This window comes from Macaca thibetana, chromosome 11, assembly GCF_024542745.1.
Source record: "Macaca thibetana thibetana isolate TM-01 chromosome 11, ASM2454274v1, whole genome shotgun sequence".
Classification (NCBI taxonomy): domain Eukaryota; kingdom Metazoa; phylum Chordata; class Mammalia; order Primates; family Cercopithecidae; genus Macaca; species Macaca thibetana.
This window is the reverse complement of record NC_065588.1, coordinates 1763585-1791033: the sequence shown is the minus strand read 5'-3', so window position 1 is coordinate 1791033 and position 27449 is coordinate 1763585. Positions and strand designations below refer to the sequence as shown.

The window sequence follows — 27449 nt, the reverse complement described above, 5'->3', positions numbered from 1 at the left end:
CAGCTACTTGGGAGGCTGAGATGGGAGGATCACTTGAGTCCAGGAAGTCAAGGCTACAGTGAGCCATGATTGTGCCACTGCATTCCAGCCTGGGCGACAGAGTGAGACCCTGTCACCAAAAAATCAAAACAAAACAAAAAGTTAGCTGGGCCTGATGGTGTAGTAAAATACATATAACATAAAATGTACCATCTAAATTATTTTTAAGTGCACAGTTCAATGTTACTGAGTACATTTATATTGTTGTGTGACCATTACAACCATCTATCTCTAGAACTCTACAACTTGCAAAACTGAAACTAAACCCGTTAAACAGTAACTCGCCATTCCCTCTTCCCCTCAGCCCCTGGTAACTACCATTCTACTTTCTGTCTCTGTGATTTGTTCTACTCTAAGTACCTCATTAAAGTGGAATCAGACAGTATTTGTCTTTTTGTGACTGGTTTGACTGGCCAGTTTCACTTAGCATATTGTTCTCAAGATTCATCCAGTTTGTAGCATGTCAGAATTTCTTTCCTTTCAAAGGTGAAATAAGATTCCATTTTGTGGCTGGGTGCGGTGGCTCACACCTGTAATCCCAGTGCTTTGGGAGGCCAAGGCAGGTGGATCACAAGGTCAGGAGTTCGAGACCAGCCTAGCCAACATACTGAAACCCCGTCTCTACTAAAAATACAAAAAATTAGCTGGGCATAGTGGTGGGCACCTTAATCCCAGCTACTAGGGAGGCTGAGGCAGGAGAATCGCTTGAACCAGGGAGGCAGAAGTTATGGTGAGCCAAGATCATGCCATTGCACTCCAGCCCAGGCAACAGTGCAAGACTCCGTCTCAAAAAAAAAAAAAAAAAAGATTCCATTTTATATGTATACCGGTAACATTTTGCTTATCTGTTCCTCCATTTGTGGACAGCTGGACTACTTCCAGGGTTTAGCTGTTGTCAATAATGCTGCTATGAGCATGGGTGTACAAATACCCCTTCAAGACCCTGCTTTCAGTTCTTTTGAGTATATACCCAGAAGTGGAATTGCTGGATCATAGGGTAATTCTATTTAAGGACTCACCTTACTGTTTTCCACAGCTTTTCTGCTCTTTTAAACTCGGAGGCAACATAAAAATTAAAATCACAAAATAGGTGGTGCATGCCCGTAGTTCCAGCTACAGGAGGCTGAGGTGGAAGGATTGCCTGAGCATGGGAGGTCGAGGCTGCAGTGAGCTGTGTTTATGATACCACACTCCAGCCTAGACAGCAGAGTGAAACCTTGTCTTCAAAAAAAAAAGTTATATAAATGGAATGATATAGTTTGTAACCTTTCAGGATTGGCTTTTTTGCAGTTTTTTTAAGTTACCTCCACTTTTGGTGGTGGTGTTCTGTTTTGTTTTTGAGATGGAATCTTGCTCTGTCACCCAGGCTAGAACGCAGTGGCACGATCTTGGCTCACTGCAACCTCCACCTCTCACTTCAAGCAATTCTTCCACCTCCGTCTCCTGAGTAACTGGGATTACAGGCACCCACTACCACACCTGGCTATTTTTTTTTTTTTTTTCCAGTAGAGATAGGGTTTCACTATGTTCGCCAGGCTCCAATTCCTGACCTCAGGTGATCCACCCGCCTCAGCATCCCAAAGTGCTGGGATTACAGGCGTGAGCCACTGCACCCAGCCCCCTCCACATTTTTAGAAGGAATTATTTTGGGGAAGAGTTCCTTTGGGGAGGATTATGGGACCTTACGGAACAGGCAAAGGAGACAAGATCATTAAACCAGGTAAAAATGTTCAATTAAACATGATCCAGATTTGATTCATATGCCATAGATAGGTTCTGTCTTTAACAATCTGCTTACATTCTCTGGGCTCTAATGAAGTAGGCTATGATCCAAAATGAACTTCAAGGCCACTGCCTACTATGTCCTAAAAAGTCATGTAAAAAGAAGACATAATGGGGCATTTTAAAGTAAGGAATTTCTATATTTGTGTAACAATTTACAGCTTGCAAAGAATTTTCACATCTCGGCCGGGCGCGGTGGCTCAAGCCTGTAATCCCAGCACTTTGGGAGGCCGAGACGGGCGGATCACGAGGTCAGGAGATCGAGACCATCCTGGCTAACACGGTGAAACCCCGTCTCTACTACAAAATACAAAAAAACTAGCCGGGCGAGGTGGCGGGCGCCTGTAATCCCAGCTACTCGGGAGGCTGAGGCAGGAGAATGGCGTGAACCCGGGAGGCGGAGCTTGCAGTGAGCTGAGATCCAGCCACTGCACCCCAGCCTGGGCGACAGAGCAAGACTCCGTCTCAAAAAAAAAAAAAAAAAAAGAATTTTCACATCTCTCATCTTGTAATCCTTCCAAAAACTCTAAGTTAGACTGGATTTGACCAAGATAATAAAAGTTTAAGGAGCATTTTGGTATAATGAAAAGTACTCTGCACCTAGTCAAAGTGAGTGAGTCCAAATACAGGTTCTACTTGAACTGTCACTTAACTTCCCTAAACTAAGGACTCTCATGTCACAGAAGGAAAAGTATCATCTAGATACCTCAATATTTGTAGAGAGGACTGAGCAGGGTACATAAAATATCTTAAACTTTCGAATACACTCACATAATAACTGTATCCAGGCAAGTATGAAAGTAAGACTCGAATCTGGGCCTTACTTGTGGACACAACCATTTTTCTGCTTCCCTTTTCACAGGAAAATTTCTTAGGAGTCTATTGTCACTGTCTCCATTCCCCAACTTCATATTCTCATTCCATCCTTCACCGATACTTCTCTACAATCTAGTTTCCATTCCCACTAAGACCACACTTGTCAAGGTCACTTAGGAACTCCTTATTACCAAATCTAGCAGATAATGTCAGTTACTCCTAAATATTTATCCCTGGCCCTAAACTCTCACTGAATTCCAGAGTACTACTATTACCTACCACCAAGTATGAAATCTCCACATAGATGTCTAATTGGCACCTCAAACTTAAAAAAATAGAACTCATGATTGTCCCACCAAACTTGCTCTCCCCTCCAGTCTTATCCATTTCAGTAAACTGCACCACCAATCTTCTAAGTGCTCAAGTCCTAGGATTTGCCTTGATCACATGCAGTCAGCAAGTCCTGCTGATTCAGTCTTCAAAACACAGCCCAAATCAATCTGTTTTTCTCTACTAATTTACTCTCCGGCCCAAGCCACGACCACCTCTCACCTATGCTAATACAACAGCCTCCAAAGGTCTCCTAAATTCTACCCTCATTACCCTTATCCTCAGAATCCAGTCCTCACACAGCAATGACAGTAATCTTTTTCAAAAGGCACTTCCCCCACTAACAGCCCTCCAATGGCTTTCTTTTACACCTAGAAACCCCTTACTCTGGCTTACAAACCCTTAAATGATTTAGACCCTGACTATCTCTGATCTCATTTTGCACCACTCTACTCCTTGCCCACTACATTCCAGCCACACTGACCTGTCTGCTCCTTACATGTGCCAAAAGCTTAAGGAGCTTTGTGTAACATGGTTCCCTACGGTAGAATGCTCATCTCTCTAATACTTGCCAAGGCTGACTCCTCTGTATGAAAATCTCAAAGGTTACCTACTCAAAGGATCCTTCCCTGACCATGCAATGTAAAGCAACTCCTCAGTCTCTCCTTATTACATCACCTTTTAGTCTCTTTCATAGCACTTGTCTCTGACATTTTTATTTGTTTACTACTGATCTTTTCCCGCTAGACTGAGCTCCTGAGAGTAGAGACATCATCTGTCTTCTTTACTCTGTGAACCCTGAAAATTCGAGACAGGTCTCAGTTAATTTAGAAAGTTTATTCTGCAGGCTGGGCACAGTGGCTCATGCCTGTAATCCCAGCACTGTGGCAGGCTGAGGCAAGCGGATCACGTGAGGTCAGGAATTCAAGACAAGCCTGGCCAACATGGTAAAACCCCATCTATACTAAAAATACAAGAATTAGCCAGGTGTGGTGGCATGCACCTATAATCCCAGCTACTCAGGAGGCTGAGGAAAGAGAATCATTTGAACCCGGGAGGTGGAGGTTGCAGTGAGCTGAGATCGTGCCACTGCACTCCAGCCTGGGTGACAGAGCGAGACTCCATCTCAAAAAAAAAAAAAAAAAGTTTATTTTATTTTGCCAATGTTGAGGACGCTCCCATGACACAGCCTCAGGAAGTCCTGACAACATGTGCCCAAGGTGGTTGAGGCACAGCTTAGTTGTATACATTTTGGGGAGATATGAGACACCGATCAATACATGTAAGAAGTATGTTGGTTTGGTCTGGAAAGGCAGGACAACTTGAAGCAAAGGCAGGAAGACTCCAATCGGGGAGGGGCTTCCAGGTTACAGATAGGTGAGAGACCAATGGCTGCATTGCATTCTTTGGAGTTTCTGATCAGCCTTTCCAAGGGAGGTAATCAGATATGTATCTATCTCAGTGAGAAGAGGGATGACTTTGAATAGAATGGAAGGCAGGTTTGCCCTAAGCAGTTCCCAACTTGACTTTTCCCTTTAGTTTAGGAAATGGGGACCCCAAGATTTAATTCCTTACACAACTCTTACACAGCAGGGGTCCCCAACCCCTAGGCTACAAGCCATTTCCCGTGGCCTTTTAGGAGCCTGGCCTCACAGCAGGAGGTGAGGGGCTGGAAAGCTTCATCTGTGTTTACAGCTGCTCCCCACTGCTTGCATTACCACCTGAGCTCCGCCTCCTGTAAAATCAGCGGTGGCATTAGATTCTCATAGAAGCCTGAACCCTGTTGTGATCTAGGCTGCACGCTCCTTATGAGAATCTAATGCCTGATGGTCTGCCACTGTCTCCCATCACTCCCACACGGGACAGTCTAGCTGCGGGAAAAACAAGCTCAGGGCTCCCACTGATTCTACATTGAGTTACATAATTACTGCATTATATATTGCAATGTAGTAATAATAGAAATAAAGTGCACAATAAATGTAATACGCTTGGATCATCCCAAAACCATCCACTCTACCCCCCGCCCACCAGTCCATGGAAAAACTGTCTTCCATGAAACCAGTGGTATTGCCAGCACCTAAAATAGCGCCCGGCAAAAGTAAAGCGTATTCAGTAAATATCTGCCAAATAAGTCAACATCAAAATTAAGTCAGAGATAGAAATGTCTTTCCCTGACTTCTCCAGGCTTATGATATTAACTCCTTTATTCTTTTGTTTCTGATATAGTATATGTCACAACTGTTTACTGCCTGTCTTCCCTCTTGAACTATGAAACTTCTTAAGATGGGGAAGCCTTCCTTAGAATCCATTTTGTATCTACAACACCAAGCATGGTCTGGGATGCAAAGTAAGAGCTCAAAAACCGCTGCTAGGGCCAGGCATGGTGGCTCAAGCCTGTAATTCCAACACTTAGGGAGGCCGAGGCAGGCGGATCACTTGAGGTCAGGAGTTCGAGACCAGCCTGGCCAACATGGTAAAACCCCATCTCTGCTTAAAAAAAATATAACAATTAGCTGGGCATAGTGGTATACGCTGTAATCCCAGCTACTCCACAGGCTGACACAGAAGAATTGCTTGAACCTGGGAGGCGGAGGTTCCAGTGAGCGGAGATTGCACCACCACACGCCAGCCTGGCGACAGAACAAGACTGTCTCCAAAAAAAAAAAAAAGACGAAAACAAAAAAACTTCTGTTGAGTGAGGATGACAGGAGCAGCTAACATGCTCTGAGTGCTTACTACATGCAATACAATATTTCCCATTGATTATCTCTTTAATCCTGACAACAATACTGGAAGATACATATGATTATTTTCCCCATTTGGCAGATGACAAAACAGAGCGGTTATAATTAATTTATCCATGTTCATATAGTTAATAAATGGCAGAGTCAGATTAAATTTATTCTGCCTGACACCTAAGTCAATGCTCTTACCCACAGTGTCTGAATGAGCCATAAACTGTTCTCAAATAAATGCATGATAGCACTTAAATGCCAAAGCCAAGTATTTCAACACAGATAGTACATTATACTCTACAACGTTTGACGATATTAAGAAACTGTCAAGAAATAGGAAAGAACATGGAGCCTTGCTACATTCCAGAAGCAATAAAAAGAATGATTACAATTGGAGTACTTTCCAAATACTCAGAACCTTTCTGAGTAGAAAAGTCTCAATAAAACAAAACTGATAACTGAAAAAGCTTAACTGATAACATGGGAAAAGTTCCCAACATATGTTACTAATATGGCCCTTAAAAAAAGGTATAGTTGATAGCTGAGAAGGAGTGTTAATAAAATCTTAACTGCCATAACACAAAGAAGCATTTTTAATCAAACAGCAATCTATTTCCTTAAAATTATTTTGAAAATGTAAAGGCAGGCAACGTGTTGTATCACTACACTGCTTTTTTCCCGCCAGCATTAAGTAGACCAACCTTTAAATAAAATCACAAGGAACCCATCCTAGCTTAACTCTACCCCAATGGATGACTCTCCTAAGAAAACAGGAAAATCTTACCATTATGGGAAGTAGAGTTGGGGGAAAAAGCCAGTGAAAGCCTGCCACACTGCTGGTCTCTTATTGCACCCACGAAAAAATACCAATGAGAATCTTCCCAAAGTGATAAAAAGATGACATTTTAATTGCTAAGTTGCTACTTTAGCACTGTCTCCTAGTTAGCAGTCCACTTTAGTCATTTCAGTAATGTTTGTCAAAATTCACTTCAGAACCATACATCTAAAACGGGTGAATTTTACTGAGTGTAAACTATACCTCAACAAATTTGACTTTCTAAAACGAGACAAAATACTATAAACATCACAAAATTTTTTTGAAGTCCTCAGTTAAAAAAAAAAATCTAAATTTGTTTTGTAACCTCACCAAAGAGTACAAAGTTCTAAAGCTTTAAAAAACAAGTAGTTGAAAATAGATGCTGGACTTTCTCTGAGGTTTTTAAGTTTTAGGATCTCTGCTTTAAAAATATGATGATGACCATCCCAAGAAGTGTAACAGTCTTTCAAGAACTTGAAATATCTCGAATGCATCCAGATTAAAATAAGAGTCACTCTATACCATCACAGTCCAAGTATCATTATGAAAGAGAGGCTATACACAATATGGCAGTATAAAACTCGAAGGAGAATTTTTTAAGCCTACATTTTATCATTCAACATCAGAAACATCCAAATGCCCCAAATTTAAACCAAATGAGTTACAAATCTGAAAAGCAGGTATACGTGTAAAATGACACTATTACATTACAGTAAATGAAGATTTTTAAAAATTTATTTACAGTCTATATATTGACTGTAGTTTTACCTTTCGTTAAAGGAAACTATAATATAAAGTCACATTTTCAAGCATGGTAGGGTAATAAAATTAAGTACATCATTTAAAAAATACTTATTTTATGTTTATTCTGTGCCAGGAAAAGTTCTACAGACCGGCAATCCAGCAATGAACTAAATAAAATGAACAAAATACATTATATTTTACTAAAATTTTGTTTTCCTTATAATACAAATACACAAATCTAATAATAAAGCCTACAGAGTCAAACTGCTTAGTCCCTCGTGCTTTTCAGAGGCTCAGTGAATTTTTTTTTTTTCCTTGAGATGGAATTTTGCTCTCGTTGCCCAGGTTGGAGTACAATGGCACGATCTCAGCTCACCGCAACCTCCGCCTCCCAGGTTCAAGTAATTCTCCTGCCTCAGCCTCCCAGTAGCTGGGATTACAGGCATGTGCCACCACACCTGGCTAATTTTGTATTTTTAGCAGAGACAGGGTTTATCTGTGTTGGTCAGGCTGGTCTCGAACTCCTGATCTCAGGTGATCCACCCGCCTCAGCCTCCCAAAGTACTGGGATTACAGGCGTGAGCCACCGCACCCGGCAGCTCAGTGACATTTTAACCAAACGTCAATGTTATGTCCTAAGCAACATAACCTAAGCAGAGACAACCACTAAAGATGAGGGTATTAGATTTTAAAGGACAAAAAGGCAATATTTCTCTTAATAGGAAGAGCCTAGAAAATAAAGAAGTAACTCAGAATATTTTAAAGGACTTTAAACAGTTTGAAAATTCCAAAGTGAACAACTTCAGGAGAAAAGTGCCTCTCTTTCCACTCAAATGCTTATCAACTTAGGACAGGAAAAACTTCCAAGTCTTCCAACCATTCCTATCACAGTAGGCTAGGCAGATGATCAACAAGTTCACTCATCTCGACTTAACACTAATTTTATTTCTTACTTTACAGTAGCAAAGCTCATGTTTGAGTGTTTATACCCAAAGTCAGAATATCACCTTAACTTCTATTGCCTGCTTATTAAAGTTTACTTAAGTTTTTCTTGCTGAATTTGGTCAGGGATCAATTAAAGCATTTTCACCACATATTCTCTACCACGAAAAATATTCTAACCATCTCTTGGCAAAAAATCAAATAAGTTTTCCAGTAATGCTGCCTAGTTGGATATAGCGTGTGGTAAAATCACACAAGCAAATGATTATAACATGAAAAAGACTGGATGAAAAATTGCTAAGGTTTTAAAGAAAATTAACCTTTAGGAAATAAAGACTGAAAATAAATACTGAGTAAATAAATACTGAAAATATTTCAGGTGCAGTACTGTATTTGCGAAACCAGATGCATCTCCTAGATGCATCACACATAAGTGCTGAAAGTGTGAAGTGTGAAGAAAAAAGTTTTAAAGCAGGAAACTTCCTAAACTTGAAATTTCATATGCTTTCTGCAATGCAGTTCTAATATAGTTCTAAATGCATTCTTTTTTATTCACTATCCTTTTAGTCAGGAATGTTAGGAATACCATATTACAAACAATCGAAGGTTAAATCCAAACATTAACATCTCTTACGTAATGACTAACAGCAATACTACTACTAATCTCTCCTGTGCCAGACTGAAACAGTTCCAGTTTCTGGTCATATTAATAACTACAAACATTCTCAAAGGTTTGTCCTTAAGTATCACAAATCCAAAAGATGATATAAAAGGCAATAAACCCATCTTCAATTTCATCCCATTTTTATAATAGACAAATGCCTGTATGTATCATCAGAATTACACTGCTCTCAGAGACCACCACATTCAGCAATGCTAAGTGCACACAGTAAAGTCTTCAAAGCCTAAAGAACAATTTTCCTCATCTTTATGTGTCCGCAGTTGGATCCTTCCAGTGGGTTCGTGGTCTTGCTGACTTCAAGAATGAAGCGCAGACCTTCGCGGTGTTACAGCTCTTAAAGGTGGCGTGGACCCAAAGAGTGAGCAGCAACAAGATTTACTGTGAAGAGTAAAAGAATAAAGCTTCCACAGTGTGGAAGGAGACCCCACGAGGTTGCCGCTGCTGGCTGGGGTGGCCAGCTTTTATTCCCTCATTTGTCCCCCTCCATGTCCTGCTGATTGGTCCATTTAACAGAGTGCTAATAGGTCCACTTTACAGAGTGCTGATTGGTCCGTTTTACAGGGTGCTGACGGGTCCATTTTACAAACCTCTAGCTGGCCACAGAGCCCTGATTGGTGCATTTTTAGAGTGCTGACTGGCGCATTTTACAATCCTCTCGTAAGACAGAAAAGTTCTCCAAGTCCCCACCCAACCCAGAAGTCCAGCTGGCTTCACCTCTCAATTCCCTCTCTAAACAGGACACCCCAACTGCTGCTGGGAATTGGACGACGCCCACTCTAGCTACTTCCTGCTGGATAGGGGCAAAGAAGGGGCCCTGCAGTGGTAGTGTCCTCCAAAGGGGAATTCTCTAGGCCAGCCAAAGCGACAACGGTCTGGCTTTTAAAGCCACGATAACTCGGGGTTGGGGGATGGGGGGAACAAAACAAAACCACGGGTGGTTTTTTCTTTCAGATGGGAAACACACAGGCATCAACAGGCTCACCCTTGAAACGCATCCTAAGCCACTGGGACCAATTTGACCTGCAAACCCTGAAAAAGAGGTGGCTCATTTTTTTCTGCACTACGGCCTGGCCCCAATATTCTCTCTCTGATGGGGAAAAATGGCCACCTGAGGGAAGTATAAATTACAATACTATCCTGCAGCTTGACCTTTTCTGTAAGAAGGAAGACAAATGGAGTGAAATACCTTATGTCCAAGCTTTCTTTTCATTGAAGGATAATCCACGACTATGCAAAGCTTGCAATGTTGTGGAGGAGGACCTCTGAGCTTACCTCCATATCCCAGCCTTCCTATAGCTCCACTTCCTATTAATGATAAGCCTCCTCTAATCTCCCCCCTCCCCAGAAGGAAACAAGCAAAGAAATCTCCAAAGGACCACAAAAACTCCCAGGCTATTGGTTACGTCCCCTTCAAGCTGTAGGGGGAGGGGAATTTGGCCCAACCCAGGTACATGTCCCCTTCTCTCTGATTTAAAGCAGATGACGGTAGACCTGGGGAAGTTTTCAGATGATCCTGATAGGTACACAGATGTCCTACAGGGTCTAGGGCAAACCTTCGACCTCACTTGGAGAGATGTCATGCTATTGTTAGATCAAACCCTGGCCTTTAATGAAAAGAATGCAGCTTTAGCTGCAGCCCGAGTTTGCAGATACCTGGTATCTTAGTCAAGTAAATGACAGAATGACAGTCGAAGAAAGGGACAAATTCCCTACTGGTCAGCAAGCCATCCTCAGTATGGATCCCCACCAGGTTCTCGACTCAGATCATGGAGACTGGAGTCGCAACCATCTGTTGACCTGTGTTCTGGAAGGACTAAGGATAATTAGGAAAAAGCCCACGAATTACTCAACGATGTCCACCACAACTCAGGGAAAGGAAGAAAATCCTACCGCCTTCCTCGAGCAGCTAAGGGAAGCCTTAAGAAAATATACTACCCTGTTACCCGACTCACTCGAGGGTCAATTGATCCTAAAAGATAAGTTTATTACCCAGTCAGCCGCAGATATCAGGAGAAAGCTCCAAAATCTAGCCCTGGTCCCTGAACAAAATTTGGAGGCATTATTAAACCTGGCAACCTTGGTGTTCTATAGTAGGGACCAAGAGGAACAGACTGAAAGGAAAAGCGAGATAAGAGAAAGGCCACAGCCTTAGTCATGGCCCTCAAACAGACCTTGGTGGTTCAGAAAGGACAGAAAATGGAGCAGGCCAATCATCTGGTAGGGCTGGTTATCAGTTTGGTTTGCAAGGACACTTTAAAATAACGATTGTCCAATGAGAAACAAGCTACCCCCTCGCCCATGTCCACTATGCTAAGGCAATCACTGGAAGGCGCACTGCCCCAGAGGACAAAGGTTCTCTGGGCCAGAAGCCCCCAACCAGATGATCCAACAACAGGACTGAGGGTGCCCGGGGCAAGCGTCAGTTCATGTCATCACCCTCACTGAACCGCAGGTACGTTTAACCATTGAGGGCCAGGAAATTGACTTCCTCCTGGACACTGGCACGGCTTTCTCGGTGTTAAACTCCTATCCCAGACGGCTGTCCTCAAGGTCCATTACCATCCAAGGCTCAGTGTTAATCTCCTGTCCCGGACAGCTGTCCTCAAGGTCCATTACCATCCGAGGGATCCCAGGACAGCCTGTAACCAGGTATTTTTCCCACCTCCTCAGTGGTAATTGGGAGACTCTGCTCTTTTCACATGCCTTTCTTATTATGCTGAAAGTTCCATACCCTTATTAAGGAGGGACGTATTAGCCAAAGCTGGAGCTATCATCTGCATGAATATGGGGACAAATTACCCATTTGTTGTCCCCTACTTGAGGAGGGAATCAACCCTGAAGTCTGGGCATTGGAAGGACAATTTGGAAGGGCAAAAAATGCCCGCCCTCTCCAAATAAGGCTAAAAGACCCCACCATTTTTCCTTATCAAAGGCAATATCCCTTAAGACCTGAAGTTCATAAAGGATTACATCATATTGTTAGATATCTAAAAGCTCAAGGTTTAGTAAGAAAATGCAGCAGTCCGGCCGGGCGCGGTGGCTCAAGCCTGTAATCCCAGCACTTTGGGAGGCCGAGGCGGGCGGATCACAAGGTCAGGAGATCGAGACCACAGTGAAACCCCGTCTCTACTAAAAATACAAAAAATTAGCCGGGCGCGGTGGCGGGCGCCTGTAGTCCCAGCTACTCAGGAGGCTGAGGCAGGAGAATGGCGGGAACCCGGGAGGCGGAGCTTGCAGTGAGCCGAGATCGCGCCACTGCACTCCAGCCTGGGCAACAGCGTGAGACTCCGTCTCAAAAAAAAAAAAAAAAAAAAAAACGAAAATGCAGCAGTCCCTGCAACACCCCAATTCTAGGAGTACAAAAACCGGTCAGTGGAGACTAGTGCAAGATCTTAAGACTTATCAATGAGGCAGTAATTCCTCTATACCCAGTTGTACCCAACCCCTATATCCTGCTCTCTCAAATACCAGAGGAAGCAGAATGGTTCACAGTTCTGGACCTCAAGGATGCCTTCTTCTGTATTCCCCTGCACTCTGACTCCCCTGCAGTTTCTCTTTGCCTTTGAGGATCCCACAGACCACACGTCCCAACTTACGTGAACGGTCTTGCCCCAAGGGTTCAGAGATAGCCCTCATCTGTTTGGTCAGGCACTGGCCCAAGATCTAGGCCACTTCTCAAGCCCAGGCACTCTGGTCCTTCAATATGTGGATGATTTACTTTTGGCTACCAGTTCAGAAGCCTCATGCCAGCAAGCTACTGTAGATCTCTTGAACTTTCTAGCTAATCAAGGGTATAAGGCATCTAAATCAAAGGCCCAGCTCTGCCTATGACAAGTCAAGTATCTAGGCCTAATCTTAGCCAGAGGAACCAGGGCCCTCAGCAAGGAACGAATACAGCCTATGCTGGCTTATCCTCACCCTAAGACACTAAAACAGTTGCGGGGGTTCCTTGGAATCACCGGCTTTCGCCAACTATGGATCCCCAGATACAGCGAGATAGCCAGGCCCCTCTATACTCTAATCAAGGAGACCCAGAGGGCAAATACTCATCTAGTAGAATGGGAACCAGAGGCAGAAACAGCCTTCAAAACCTTAAAGTAGGCCCTAGTATAAGCTCCAGCCTTAAGCCTTCCCACAGGACAAAACTTCTCTTTATACGTCTCAGAGAGAGCAGGAATAGTTCTTGGAGTCCTTACTCCAACTCGTGGGACAACCTCACAACCAGTGGCAAAAGGCTGGCCTGTTTACAGGTAGTTGCGGTGGTGGCCATCTTAGTATCAGAGGCTATCAAAATAATACTAGGAAAGGATCTCACTGTCTGGACTACTCATGATGTAAATGGCAAACTAGGTGCCAAAGGAAGTTTATGGCTATCAGAAAACTGCCTGCTTAGATACCAGGCACTACTCCTTGAGGGACCGGTGCTTCAAATATGCACGTGTGTGGCCCTCAACCCTGCCACTTTTCTCCCAGAGGATGGGGAACTAACCAAGCATGACTGCCAACAAATTATAGTCCAGACTTATGCCGCCCGAGAGGATCTCTTAGAAGTCCCCTTAGCTAATCCTGACTTTAACCTATATACCGATGGAAGTTCATTTGTAGAGAATGAGATACAAGGGGCAGGTTATGCCATAGTTAGTGATGTAACAGTACTTAAAAGTAAGCCTCTTCCCCACAGGGACCAGCGGCCAGATAGCAGAACTAGTGGCACTTACCCAAGTCTTAGAACTGGGAAAGGGAAAAAGAAGAAAATGTGTACACAGATAACAAGTACGCTTATCTAATCCTACATGCCCATGCTGCAACATGGAAAGAAAGGGGGTTCCTAACCTCTAGGGGAACCCCATTAAATACCACATGGAAATCACGGAGTTATTGCATGCAGTGCAAAAACCCAAGGAGGTGGCAGTCTTACACTGCTGAAGCCATCAAGAAGGGAAAGGAGAGGGGAGAACAGCAGCACAAGCAGCTGGCAGAGGCAAGGAAAGACCAGCAGAGAGGAGAGAGAAAGAGAAAGAGGAACAGACAAAGAGGGAGTCAGAAAGAGAGAAACGGAGAGAGGAAGAGACAGACAAAGAAGTCAGAAAGACAGAAAGAGGAAGAGGAGAAAGAGAGAGAGAGAGGAAGAGACAAAGAGACAAAAAGAGAGATAGCAGTAGTAAAGAAAAAACAGTATACCCTATTCCTTTAAAAGCCAGGGTAAATTTCTGTCCACCCAGCCAAGGCATATTCTTCTTATGTGGAACTTCGACCTATATCTGCCTCCCCACCAACTGGACAGGCACCTGCACCTTAGTCTTCCTAACTCCCAACATTAACATTGCCCCAGGAAATCAGACTCTATCAGTGCCTCTTCAAAGCTCAAGTCCGTCAGCGCAGAGCCATACAACTAATACCCCTATTTATAGGGTTAGGAATGGTCACTGCTACAGGAATTGGAATAGCAGGTTTATCTACTTCATTATCCTACTACCACACACTCTCAAACGATTTCTCAGACAGTTTGCAAGAAATAACAAAATCTATCCTTACTCTACAATCCCAGATAGACTCTTTGGCAGCACTGACTCTCCAAAACTGCCAAGGCCTAGACTTCCTCACTGCTGAGAAAGGAGGACTACGCACCTTCTTAGGGGAAGAGTGTTGCTTTTACACTAACCAGTGAGGGATAGTACGAGACGCCACCTGGCCTTTACAGGAAAAGGCTTCTGAAATCAGACGCCTTTCAAACTCTTATATCAACCTCTGGAGCTGGGTGACATGGCTTCTCCCCTTTCTAGGTCCCATAACAGGCATCTTGCTATTACTCGCCATCGGGCCCTGTATTTTTAACCTCCTTGTCAACTTTGTTTCCTCCAGAATCGATGCCATCAAGCTGCAGATGGTCTTACAAATGGAACCCCAAATGAGTTCAACTAACAACTTCTACTGAGGACCCCTGGACCGACCCACAGACCCTTTGGCTGACCTACAGAGTTTCCCTCATGGCTACAAGGTCAACCAACTCTTTGTCAAGACCCCACAGCTGAATGGCTTTCCTCTCTTGTCAATCCTTGGCTCAGCCTGGAAGTACAGGAAAAGAGGAAGCTGGTTCCAGGCAAACCAATGCTCCCAACTCTGAAGAGTCGGGGGTTGTTAGGGAGCCCTTTCCCAGAAAGCCTGACACCCGTGTCTTTAGTCCGGCAGCCCTGCTAGTTGCTTTTAACTGGCCAACAGGTGCCCAGTGTTTAGCCCCTGAATTCTAAGGAAAAATAGGACAGAATAGCAAGCAAAAGGGGTCCAATGGTACTCACCACTTGGCGATAGTCCCATCTGGGTCGCCAACATGTGTCCAGAGTTGATTCCTTCCTGTGGGTTCGTGGTCTCGCCGACTTCAAGAATGAAGCCGCAGACCTTCGCGGTGAGTGTTACAGCTCTTAAAGGTGGCATGGACCCAAAGAGTGAGCAGCAGCAAGATTTACTGTGAAGAAAGAACAAAGCTTCCACAGCGTGGCAGGGGACCCAACTGGCTTGCAGCTGCTGGCTGGGGTGGCCAGTTTTTATTCCCTTATTTGTGCCCGCCCATGTCCTGCTGATTGGTCCATTTTACAAACCTCTAGCTAGCCACAGAGCACTGATTGGTGCATTTTTACAGAATGCTGATTGGCACATTTTACAATCCTTTCATTTACACCATGTTTTAGAAACAACCACAGAAAACTGTGTGAGAACACAATCTTCTGGGCAGGATGAACAGAAATACTATCAAGGATACAGCTTAAAAGACAGAAGAGAGTTGTACTGGGCCAACCAATCAGGTTTGGCTGGGAAATGGTAAATCATCTGACAGTATATACAAAGAAAAATACTTAAGCCAGTAACAGACATTCTTGTAGGCCAAACTGTATTCAAATGAAAACAACATTCCTCTTTTTAATCATACTACTCAAGCACTTTCTACTTTAAAATATTTATATTTAATATAAATATTGAATATTAATTTTACCATCTAAAAATTTTCAATTCTGCTTCTCTACAACTATATCCTCTTATCTGTTGAATGATCTCTACTTGTCTCTACTTACATCTATTATTGTACATTTTATCATAAAATCCAAATGCACTTCTATATTTCAAATTCAGAGAAATTAAAATAAGGCACACAGTCATACAAATTTCAAACCCATTCAAATTCAGAGATAATCTTTTGTTGTTTTAGATTATTATTTCCCCAGAAAGTTAGAGGAGAACAAATTAAATTCCATCTGACTACTTATTAAGGAATTTCTACATGCTAGACAGACCACCAATCAATTGTAATCTATATACTAGCACCAAACTGGAGAAAATGAAACTTTAAAAAAATTCTCATTTAAGCACTTAAAATAATTAGGAATAAATCCAATAAAAGATGTCCAACATGTCCTACACTGAAAACTACAAAACACTGCTGAGAGAAACTAAAGAACCTTAAAAAATAATAACATACACCATTTTCAAGGACCGGAAGACTCAATATTTTTAAAATGGCAATTCTCTCCCAAATCATCTATATACTTAATAGAATGCCAACTGAAATTCCAGCAGGCTTTTTGATAGAAACTGACACTATTAATACCAAAATTTATGGAAATGCAAAGAATCTAGAGTAACCAAAATTTACCATAAAGCCACAGTAATCAAATGTAGTACTGGCATAAGCATAGATACACAGGGCCAGGTGTGGTGGCTCACACATGTAATACAGCACTTTGGGAGGTGCAGGCAGGTGGATCACCTGAGGTCAGGAGTTCGAGACCAGCCTGGCCAACATGGTGAAACCCCATCTCTACTAAAAATATGAAAATTAGCTGGGCATGGTGGTGCATGCCTGTAATCCCAGCTACTCATGAGGCTGAGGCAGGAGAATCGCTTGAACCTGGGAGGCAGACGCTGCAGTGACCCAAGATCATGCCATTGCCCTCCAACCTGGGTGACAGAGCAAGACTCTGTCTCAAAAAAAAAAATAGTATAGGTATACAGATCAATGCAATAATAAAAAGACCTACTCATTTATGAAAAACTGATTTTCAACAAAGGTCAAAGTAATTAAATGAGGAAAGGATAGTCTTTTTACCAAATGGTGCTTGAACAACTGGATATTCATATGGGAGAGGAGAACTTGAACTTTTACCTCACATCATACACAAAAATTAACTTGAAATAGATCATAGGCTTAAATATAGTATCTAAAACTGTAAGGCTTCCAAAATAAACACAGGTGAAAATCTTTACAACCGGGCCGGGCGCGGTGGCTCAAGCCTGTAATCAATCCCAGCACTTTGGGAGGCCGAGATGGGCGGATCACGAGGTCGGGAGATCGAGACCATCCTGGCTAACATGGTGAAACCCCGTCTCTACTAAAAAAATACAAAAAACTAGCCGGGCGAGGTGGCGGGCGCCTGTAGTCCCAGCTACTGGGGAGGCTGAGGCAGGAGAATGGCGTAAACCCGGGAGGCGGAGCTTGCAGTGAGCTGAGATCCGGCCACTGCACTCCAGCCTGGGTGGCAGAGCCAGACTCCGTCTCAAAAAAAAAAAAAAAAATCTTTACAACCTTGGTGTAGCTAAATACTTCTTAAGACACAAAAAGCATTAACCATAAGTAAAAAGTGATAAACTAGACTCAACAAAATTAAAAAACATCTGCTCTTCCAAAGACTGTTAAGAAAATGAAAGGCAAGCCACAGAACAAAAGAATACAGTCATCTCTCGGTATCCTTTCCTTGGGGGACTGGTTTCAAGAACCCCTCTCGGCCGGGCGCGGTGGCTCAAGCCTGTAATCCCAGCACTTTGGGAGGCCGAGACCGGCGGATCACGAGGTCAGGAGATCGAGACCATCCTGGCTAACCCAGTGAAACCCCGTCTCTACTAAAAAATACAAAAAACTAGCCGGGCGAGGCGGCGGGCGCCTGTAGTCCCAGCTACTCGGGAGGCTGAGGCAGGAGAATGGCGTGAACCCGGGAGGCGGAGCTTGCAGTGAGCTGAGATCCGGCCACTGCACTCCAGCCTGGGCAACAGACCGAGACTCCGTCTCAAAAAAAAAAAAAAAAAAAAAAAAAAAAAGAATCCCTCTCTACCCTCCTAATCCACCCAAAACTGAACACCAAAATCTGAGGATGCTCAAGTCCCTTATTAAAAAAAAAAAAAAAGGCCGGGCGCGGTGGCTCAAGCCTGTAATCCCAGCACTTTGGGAGGCCGAGACGGGCGGATCACGACGTCAGGAGATAGAGACCATCCTGGCTAACACGGTGAAACCCCGTCTCTACTAAAAAATACAAAAAATTAGCCGGGCAAGGTGGTGGGCGCCTGTAGTCCCAGCTACTCAGGAGGCTGAGGCAGGAGAATGGCGTAAACCCAGGAGGCGGAGCTTGCAGTGAGCTGAGATCCGGCCACTGCACTCCAGCCTGGGTGACAGAGCAAGACTCCGTCTCAAAAAAAAAAAAAAAAAAAAAAACAAAAAAAATCATATTTGCATATAACCTATGCACATCTTCCTTACACTTTAAATCAATCTCTAGATTATTCAGAATACCTAATATGATTAAATGCTATATAAACAGCTGTTATACTGTACTTTTTATTTGTATTATTTTTATTCTCATATTGTTTTTTAACCAAACATTTTCTACCTTAGATTTGTTAAATCCGTGGATGTGGAACCCTCAGAAAAGGAGGGCTGACTGTATATTCAAAATTCACACGGCTGACAAAGTACTTGTGTCCACAACATATAAAGAACTTGTAACTCAGTAATTTTTAAAAACGTTATTTTCAAAATGAATTAAGAATCAGACACCTCATCTAATAAAAGGATATACAAATTGCTAATAAACACATGAAAAAGTGTTCAACATCATTTGCTATCAGAAAAATGCAAGTAAGGCGAGGCATGGTGGCTGACACCTATAATCCCAGCACTTTGGGAGACTGAGACAGGAGGATCACTTGAGCCCCAGATTTAAAGACCAGCCTTAGGCCGGGCGCGGTGGCTCAAGCCTGTAATCCCAGCACTTTGGGAGGCCGAGACGGGCGGATCACGAGGTCAGGAGATCGAGACCATCCTGGCTAACATGGTGAAACGCCGTCTCTACTAAAACATACAAAAAAAAACTAGCCGGGCGAGGTGGCGGGCGCCTGTAGTCCCAGCTACGCGGGAGGCTGAGCCAGGAGAATGGCGTGAACCTGGGAGGCGGAGCTTGCAGTGAGCTGAGATCCGGCCACTGCACTCTAGCCTGGGTGACAAAGCAAGACTCCCTCTAAAAAAAAAAAAAAAAAAAAGACCAGCCTGGGCACATAGCAAGATCTCGTCTCTACATAAAAGTTGTTACAAAATAAAATTAGCTGGGTTTGGTGGCGTGCACCTATAGGCCCAGCTACTTGGGAGGCTGGGGTGGAAGGATTCCTTGAGCCTGGGAAGTCAAGGCTGCAGTGAGCCAGGATCACATCAACCTGGGCAACAGACAAGACCCTGTCTCAAAACAAAAAGCAAAGCATTCAAAAAGAAAAATGTAAATAAAAACCACAATAAGATATCAATTCACACTAAAAAAAAAAAAAAACAGTAAAAATTAAAAACACAGCATATAACATAGATGAGATTACAGGAAGATAAAATGGCACAATCAGTTTGAAAAACTGTTTAACTTACTAAGAAACTGCAAAATATACACCATATGACTCAGTTATTCTACTCCTATTTGCTCAAGAGAAATAAAAACTTAAGTCCACAAAAAGACTTGTACATCAATGTTCATTGCCACTTTAATCATAATAGCCAAATAACTGGAAACCCAAATATCAGGTCAACGAAGAAACAAATTGTGGTGTAGCCATACCACAGTGAATACTACTCAGCAATAAAAGGCAAGAAACTACTGGAACACAAAGCAACATGGAAGACTCTCAAAAACATGCGGAGTGAAAGCAGCCAGACATTAAAGAATATGTACAGTATGATTCCATTTACACACACAAAAACAATTTTTTTGAGACCAGGTCTCACTCTGTCACTAGGCTGGACTGCAGTGGTATGATCCTGGCCCACCGCAGCCTCAAACTCCTGGCTCAAGAGATCCTCCCACCTCAGCCTCTCAAAGTGATGGGAATATGGGCATGAGCCACCTTGCCCAGCCCACTTACATGAAATTCTAAGAGACAAAACGAAGGTATACAAATCAGTGGTTTCCTTGAACCAGAGGAGGGGAGGGGTGTGATGCACTGACTGTGAGGGACACAAGGAAGGTTTTGGAGATAACAGAAATTCCATTACCTTGATTAGGATGATCGTTATCTGGGTATGTACATTATCAAAAGTTATCTAACTGCACCCTTAAAACAAGTATATTTCGTTGTTTAAACTATACTTCAATAAAGTTGATTTTAAATCCTAATAAAACAACAATAAAGTTTATTTACAAGCCTAGATCACACAAAATTTTGAGAAACTATTATTCGAGTCATATTATTTGTCTTCTGGCCAAGTAATAGTAGCCTCCTAAACAGTCTTCCTTCAATGAACACTCCCTAGTCTTTACTCCCTCAAAGTAAACACGGACTAATTCATAACCATTCTGGTTTCTCCAACCAAAAGCCCTTCTTGTTACCTACTTCAAAAGCGTATTATTATTGCCTATTACCATAAAAATGTATTAATAGAAGTTACCATGTTACCATGTGCCAGATAAGGTGAGCTTTTATAAATATTCTCATTTAACTTTAAAACTCTGCCTGTTACGGCCGGGCGCGGTGGCTCAAGCCTGTAATCCCAGCACTTTGGGAGGCCGAGACGGGCGGATCACGAGGTCGGGAGATCGAGACCATCCTGGCTAACACGGTGAAACCCCGTCTCTACTAAAAAAATACAAAAAAACTAGCCGGGCGAGGTGGCGGGCGCCTGTAGTCCCAGCTACTCGGGAGGCTGAGGCAGGAGAATGGCGTGAACCCGGGAGGCGGAGCTTGCAGTGAGCTGAGATCCGGCCACTGCACTCCAGCCTGGGCGACAGAGCGAGACTCCGTCTCAAAAAAAAAAAAAAAAAAAAAAACCTCTGCCTGTTACATAGGTAGCATTATCTCTATTTACCAATGAGAAGATTGAGGTTTTGTAAAACTTTCTGGATAATCTCCCTAAGGTTACACAATGTACAAAACAGAGAAGCAAGAAATGGCCTATTATACAACACTGCCTCCCACAAAAGTAAGTAGTTCCCTTCTTCCTACACCATGATGTTATCTCTCTGAAGGAGAAGGTGAGCTGTTACTTTACTACTGAAGACAACTTTGAACAAAGCCCAGTAGTTCACCCTTCACTTATCATCTCAAACAATCCTTAAGAACAGGGTCCCGTTTTACAGATAAAGAAACTGAGGTTCATGGAGATAATGCAATTCATCAAAACACAAACTTAAGTGGAAGACCCTGAATTCAAATCGTTATCTCTCTGACTTCAAAGTCCATGCTTTTACCACCATCTTACAGGACTTCAGTAAAGGCAGAAACAATGCATTATAGCCACTGGTAGTGGTCAAAGCTAAAAACACAATGTCTTTAAAGAAGGAAAGTCTTTCTACAGCTCTTTTACAGCCATATTACAATGGTTATCCTCATTTCCCAATATCTATAATAATGACTGAGTATTGTTTTTGAAACAAAGATTAGTACCCAGAAGTGTTTTGGATTTGGAATTGTTTCAGATTTTGGAATACTTGTATATACATAATAAAAAATAATGGGGATATAACCCAAGTCTAAACACAAAATGCATTTTGTTTCATAGCCTGCAGGTAAATTTATACAATGTTTTGTCATTGTGTGCATGAAACAAAGTTCTGACTGCAACTTGTCACTGGAAGTCAGGTGTGGAATTTTCCACTTGCAGCGTCAAAAAGTTTCAGGTTTGGGAGCATTTCAGATTTCAGATTTTTGGATCAGAGATGCTCAATCTGTACATAAAAATGCTAATATAAGGAACAACAGTTCTAAATATTATAGCCAGGGAAATCCTGAAAAATCTAGGATTATATATTTTGTGCCAAAATATATCAAATATGTAAAGACTTCCTTCCATAAATCATCTGTACTATAATACCACATAACCCACTGTTTAAACTACTTCAAAAGTAAAATCTGTTCAGATAAAACATGTGGCCTGTACAGTTAACCTTTCAGGCAAAATCAAAACCCTGCTTTCAAGTGATAAAGCACCTTTCTCCCATTATTAAATAGCAATCATTCCAGGCTCTATCTCATCTCACATATTACCCTCCAGAACACAAGTCTGTTTTGTTTCTTTGTTTGTTTGTTTTTTGCTTTATAATGCTGCAGACAGAAAATTCAAGGAAGTGGTTAGTTATCTTTCTCAATATTACAAGTCTAAGAAATCTAAAAATAAACTTCTATCTACAATCTTTCTCAATATTGCCCAATTCCACTAAATCATAAGGCCTTCTTCTGACCACCAGTATGGAAAGAAAAGGAATAAAAAGAAAAACTTAGAACATACATCTGAAGGCCTCCGCAGCAACACGCCTTAGACTACAAGTGTAATAAAAACTCTCTTAAGAGGAAAGAAAGGCCGGGCGTGGTGGCTCAAGCCTGTAATCCCAGCACTTTGGGAGGCCGAGACGGGCGGATCACGAGGTCAGGAGATCGAGACCATCCTGGCTAACACGGTGAAACCCCGTCTCTACTAAAAATACGAAAAACTAGCCGGGCGAGGTGGCGGGCGCCTGTAGTCCCAGCTACTCGGGAGGCTGAGGCAGGAGAATGGCGGGAACCCGGGAGGCGGAGCTTGCAGTGAGCTGAGATCCGTCCACTGCACTCCAGCCTGGGCGACAGAGTGAGACTCTGTCTCAAAAAAAAAAAAAAGAGGAAAGAAAAAGAGTCTTCACACTTAAACTAAGTGATTTACAGTGTTTTATATCACACACCTCAGAAAGTTAAGACAACTTTAACGACACACATCCCCTAAAGTCAAAATTAAAAGTCTCAAATGTCAGAATATATATGTGATAATAGCTGGATGACCAAACACATGTAAGTATGCTCAAGTTTTAAAATAAGATATCAATCAATCAACCATCTGCTTCTCTAGTTTCCAAGGTCTGTAGCCAGCAATGCAAAAAACCAGCAATCTGTTTCCTCATTAATGTATATCCTCAAACTGTCTGCAATCCAATTTTTTTTTTTTTTTTTTTTTTTTTTTTGAGACAGAGTCTGGCTCTGCCGCCCAGGCTGGAGTGCAGTGGCCGGATCTCAGCTCACTGCAAGCTCCACCTCCCGGGTTCACGCCATTCTCCTGCCTCAGCCTCCCGAGTAGTTGGGACTACAGGCGCCCGCCACCGCGCCCGGCTAGTTTTTTGTATTTTTTAGCAGAGACGGGGTTTCACCGTGTTAGCCAGGATGGTCTCGATCTCCTGACCTCGTGATCCGCCCTTCTCGGCCTCCCAAAGTGCTGGGATTACAGGCTTGAGCCACCGCGCCCGGCCCAATTTCTTTTTTAAGTGAAAGCAAGTTTATTAGAGAAGAAACTGCAATCTAATTTCTATTTAAATAGTGAGAGAAATGACATTTGAGTGAGACCTACAAAATACACTCTGTATCTACTCTTCTACGTTCTATTTCTGGATCAAGTAATCCACCAAACATATCACAGAGGTCACAAACTTTAATATATGAAGCAGCCTAGTGAAGGACAAAAAGACTGTAATTGTGCTTAACAAGAAACCATGAACTGCTTTTAAAAATTACAATTCAAAAACTCAAAACACTCTGTTAACATTAATATGGTTATTGGGTATGTATATAATAAAATTAAATTTGATCCCTACCTCACATCACACACCGAAAAAAAAAAATTTCCAGATAGAATCGAGACCCAAAATTAAAAAAAAAAGAAAAAAAAAAAAAAAAAAAAAAAAAAAACTTCTAAAACTTAAAAAAAAAAAAAAAAAAATTGGTGGGGACACAGTGGTTCACATCTGTAATCCCAGCACTTTGGGAGGCTGAGGCAGGAGGATCATTTGAGGCCAGGAGTTTGAGACCAGCCTGGGCAACATAGTGAGATCCTGTCTTCACAAAATTAAATTAAATTAATCATGTGTGGTAGCACATGCCTCTAGTCTTAGCTACTAGAGAGGCTGAGGTGGTAGGATTACTTGAGCCCTGTCTCAAACAAAAAACCAAACAAATCTGTTCCATACTCCAAGGTTATTAAGATTCTCCTATCTATTTATTTATTTATTTATGAGACAGAGTCTTGCTCTGTCACCCAGGCTGGAGTGCAGTGGCTCAATCACGGCTCACTGCAGCCTTGACCAAGCGATCCTCCCACCTCAGTCCCCGGCAAGCACTACCACACTTGGCTAATTTTTAAATTTTTTTGTAGAGACAGGTCTTGCTCAGTTGCCCAGGCTGGTCTCAAACCCTTGGGCTCAAGCAAACTTCCTATCTCTGCCTCCCAAAGTACTGAGATTACAGCCATGAGCCACCACACCCAGCCGAATTTCTTTTAAATTGTTTTTTATTTTTGTTTAATTGTGTACTGAAAAAAATTAAAGCAACGCAACACACATACCACTCCAGTGGCAACTATTATATATTTTCAGACCCTTCTATATGCATATATAGATTACATATACCATATACATATGTGCCCGCAAAAATTTTGCACCATAAGATACACTGTGCATGTTTTCTCTGCAACATACTTTTTAAAAAACTTAATTAGTATATAGTAGGCATTTTCATGTCACAATGTATAGCTCTAGCTTATTCTCTTAATGTCTACAAAAAAAATTCTAAGTCTGGATACATATAATAACATATTTTTAACATTTAGATTGTTTTAACTTTTTTCACTAGTCAAGCAGTGTCAGAGAGCATCTTTGTACACCAATTTGAGACTTTATGTAAGAGTTCCTAAGAGTTTTTAATAAACATTTTAAAGACAATTCACAAGAAGGCTTACTAACCCAGGAAGTTTTGAATAGCAGCGTAGGAGCCAAGGGAAAACTTCTCCTTTGCTCTTTAATGGTTCACTTAAAAACCAACTCACAAAAGAGAAATCAACTGAAGAAATGGAGTAACAAATCCATTAATGTGCATGAGAAAAATGAGAGTGATCACCCTAGATTTCTTAAATAAAACACAAACAAGAAAATAGTGATATATTTTATAATAATCATTTATATTTAACAAAACAAACCATATAAAAAGTTAAGAGATAAGTCACACAGACTGAGAAAAAACAGTTGCAATTCACTTAACAAACATAATCAGAGTATGTAATGAACTTAAAACTTTCTAAAACCAATTTAGAAAGACCACCCAAATGGCTGTGGAAGGAAAAGAACAGTCAATTCAAGAAACAAACACTTGAACAGACATCTAACATTTGAAAACATACTCAACCCCATAATCAAAATAAAAATTAAGACAATGTGGTACCATTTCACACTCATCTGATTTGTAAACATAAAAAATCTGACAATGCCATGAATCATAACAATCGGAAGATAGCAAATCTAGTGCTAAAATATGCAAAGTGACAGCAAATTTGACAATATCCAATACAGATAAAAAAATTCCCATAACCTCCAAAATCTTCAGCCCAATAATTGCACTTCTGGGTAATTCACCAGAGAGCTTCATTTCAAACTTAATAACCACATACATACACACAGAAATAAAAATTTCACAAAACATTTTATCCTTATTGTTTGCAATACAACCTGATACTTTTCTATTCTAATTCCTAAACTGATTTCACAATCCATTAGGGAGTCACGACATGCAGAGTTTTTTTTCGTTTGTTCATTTGTTTTTTAAAATGGAGTTTCGCTCGTCACCCAAACTGGAGTGCAATGGCGCCATCTCGGTTCACTACAACCTCTGCCTCCCAGGTTCAAGTGATTCTCCTGCCTCAGCCTTCTGAGTACCTGGGATTTCAGGCACCCGCCACCCCGCCCAGCTAATGTTTGTATTTTTAGTAGAGATAGAGTTTCACCATGTTGGCCAGGTTGGTCTCAAACTCCTGACCTCAGGTGATCCATCCAAGTCAGCCTCCCAAAGGGCTGATATTACAGGCTCAAGCCACCGTGCCCGGCCACAACATGCAGTTTTTAAAACTTGCCAAAAATCTTAAATGTAAGCACAATGATTCCTAATAAGGAATGTTCAATGTAACATTGTTTTTAATACATGAAAACCTGGAAACAATCTAAATGCCTATCAACATGAGAATAAATAAATTTAATCTGGCTATATTCATACAATAGAAAATAATTTTACAGCAGATAAAAGTAATGACTATTAGAGTGGGTCATATGAAACTCATTTTTGTAGGTCAAAAATGGTAACGTATCAGCAGTTTCATATAAATCAAAAAAATTTAATGAAAGACAAATTATAGAATAGGCAGAATATATCATTTACATCAAATCTGAAAATATGCAAAGCAATACCATGATTTGTTTGTGAATATATACCTGTGCAGTAATTATATAAAAACATGCATTAAAAATGATTAGGCCGGCCGGGCGCGGTGGCTCAAGCCTGTAATCCCAGCACTTTGGGAGGCCGAGACGGGCGGATCACGAGGTCAGGAGATCGAGACCATCCTGGCTAACACGGTGAAACCCTGTCTCTACTAAAAAAAATACAGAAAACTAGCCGGGCGCAGTGGCGGGCGCCTGTAGTCCCAACTACTCGGGAGGCTGAGGCAGGAGAATGGTGTGAACCCGGGAGGCGTAGCTTGCAGTGAGCTGAGATCTGGCCACTGCACTCCAGCCTGGGCGGCAGAGCGAGACTCTGTCTCAAAAAAAAAAAAAAAAAAAAAAAAAAAAAAATGATTAGGCCAGGAGTGGTGGCTCACACCCGTAATCCCAGCACTTTTGGGAGGCCAAGGTGGACGGACTGCTTGAGCACAGGAGACCAGCCTGGGCAACAGGCGAAACCCAACCTCTACAAAAAATACAAACATTAGCCGGGCACACTGGTGTACGCCTCTATTCCCAGCTACTTGGAAGGTTGAAGTGGGAGGACTGCTTGAGCAAAGGAGATGGGCTGCAGTGAGCCATGATCATTCCCCTGTACTCTAGCCCGGGTGACAGTGTGAGACCCTGTCTCGAAAAAAAAAAAAAAAATTATCAACACCATACTCAGAATAACAGTTAACTTCTGGGAAGAAAGTAAACTGTAATCCAAGAAGTTGCTTCAACTGTACATGATATTTTCCTCAAAAAAATGAGAAATATGGGAACATGCTAAGATGTGCTACCACTGTATGGTTAATGTATGAATGTTAATTATATTGGTCTCTGTAGTCTCATGTATGTTTGAAATATTTTAAGAAAAAAAAAAACCTATATTGGCCAAATAAAACACACATCTGCAGCCTAAATTCAAATCAACCCCTAAAACATATTTCATTGGCTTGAAATCTTAATGTTTAGCCCTCACTTTTTTTTTTTTTTTTTAATCTAGGGCCACTAACAACAACAAAACAGCTTTTGTACAATGTCCAGTTTAAACAGTTTCTTAAAAT

The 27449-nt window shown here is 42.0% G+C and overlaps 1 protein-coding gene across 5 annotated transcripts in view; it reads right to left on the bottom strand.

Moving 5' to 3' along the window:
* The window catches only part of ADIPOR2 (adiponectin receptor 2), a 103647-nt gene that overhangs the window by 64059 nt on the left and 12139 nt on the right, over window positions 1-27449 (bottom strand). The window contains exon 2 of one of the 5 annotated variants that reach the window (XM_050747101.1): window positions 15184-15350. The exons of the other annotated variants lie outside the window; for them this stretch is intronic. The gene's annotated coding sequence lies outside the window, so the exon portion shown is untranslated. The remainder of the gene's footprint in view (window positions 1-15183; window positions 15351-27449) is intronic. 5 annotated transcript variants of the gene reach the window in all.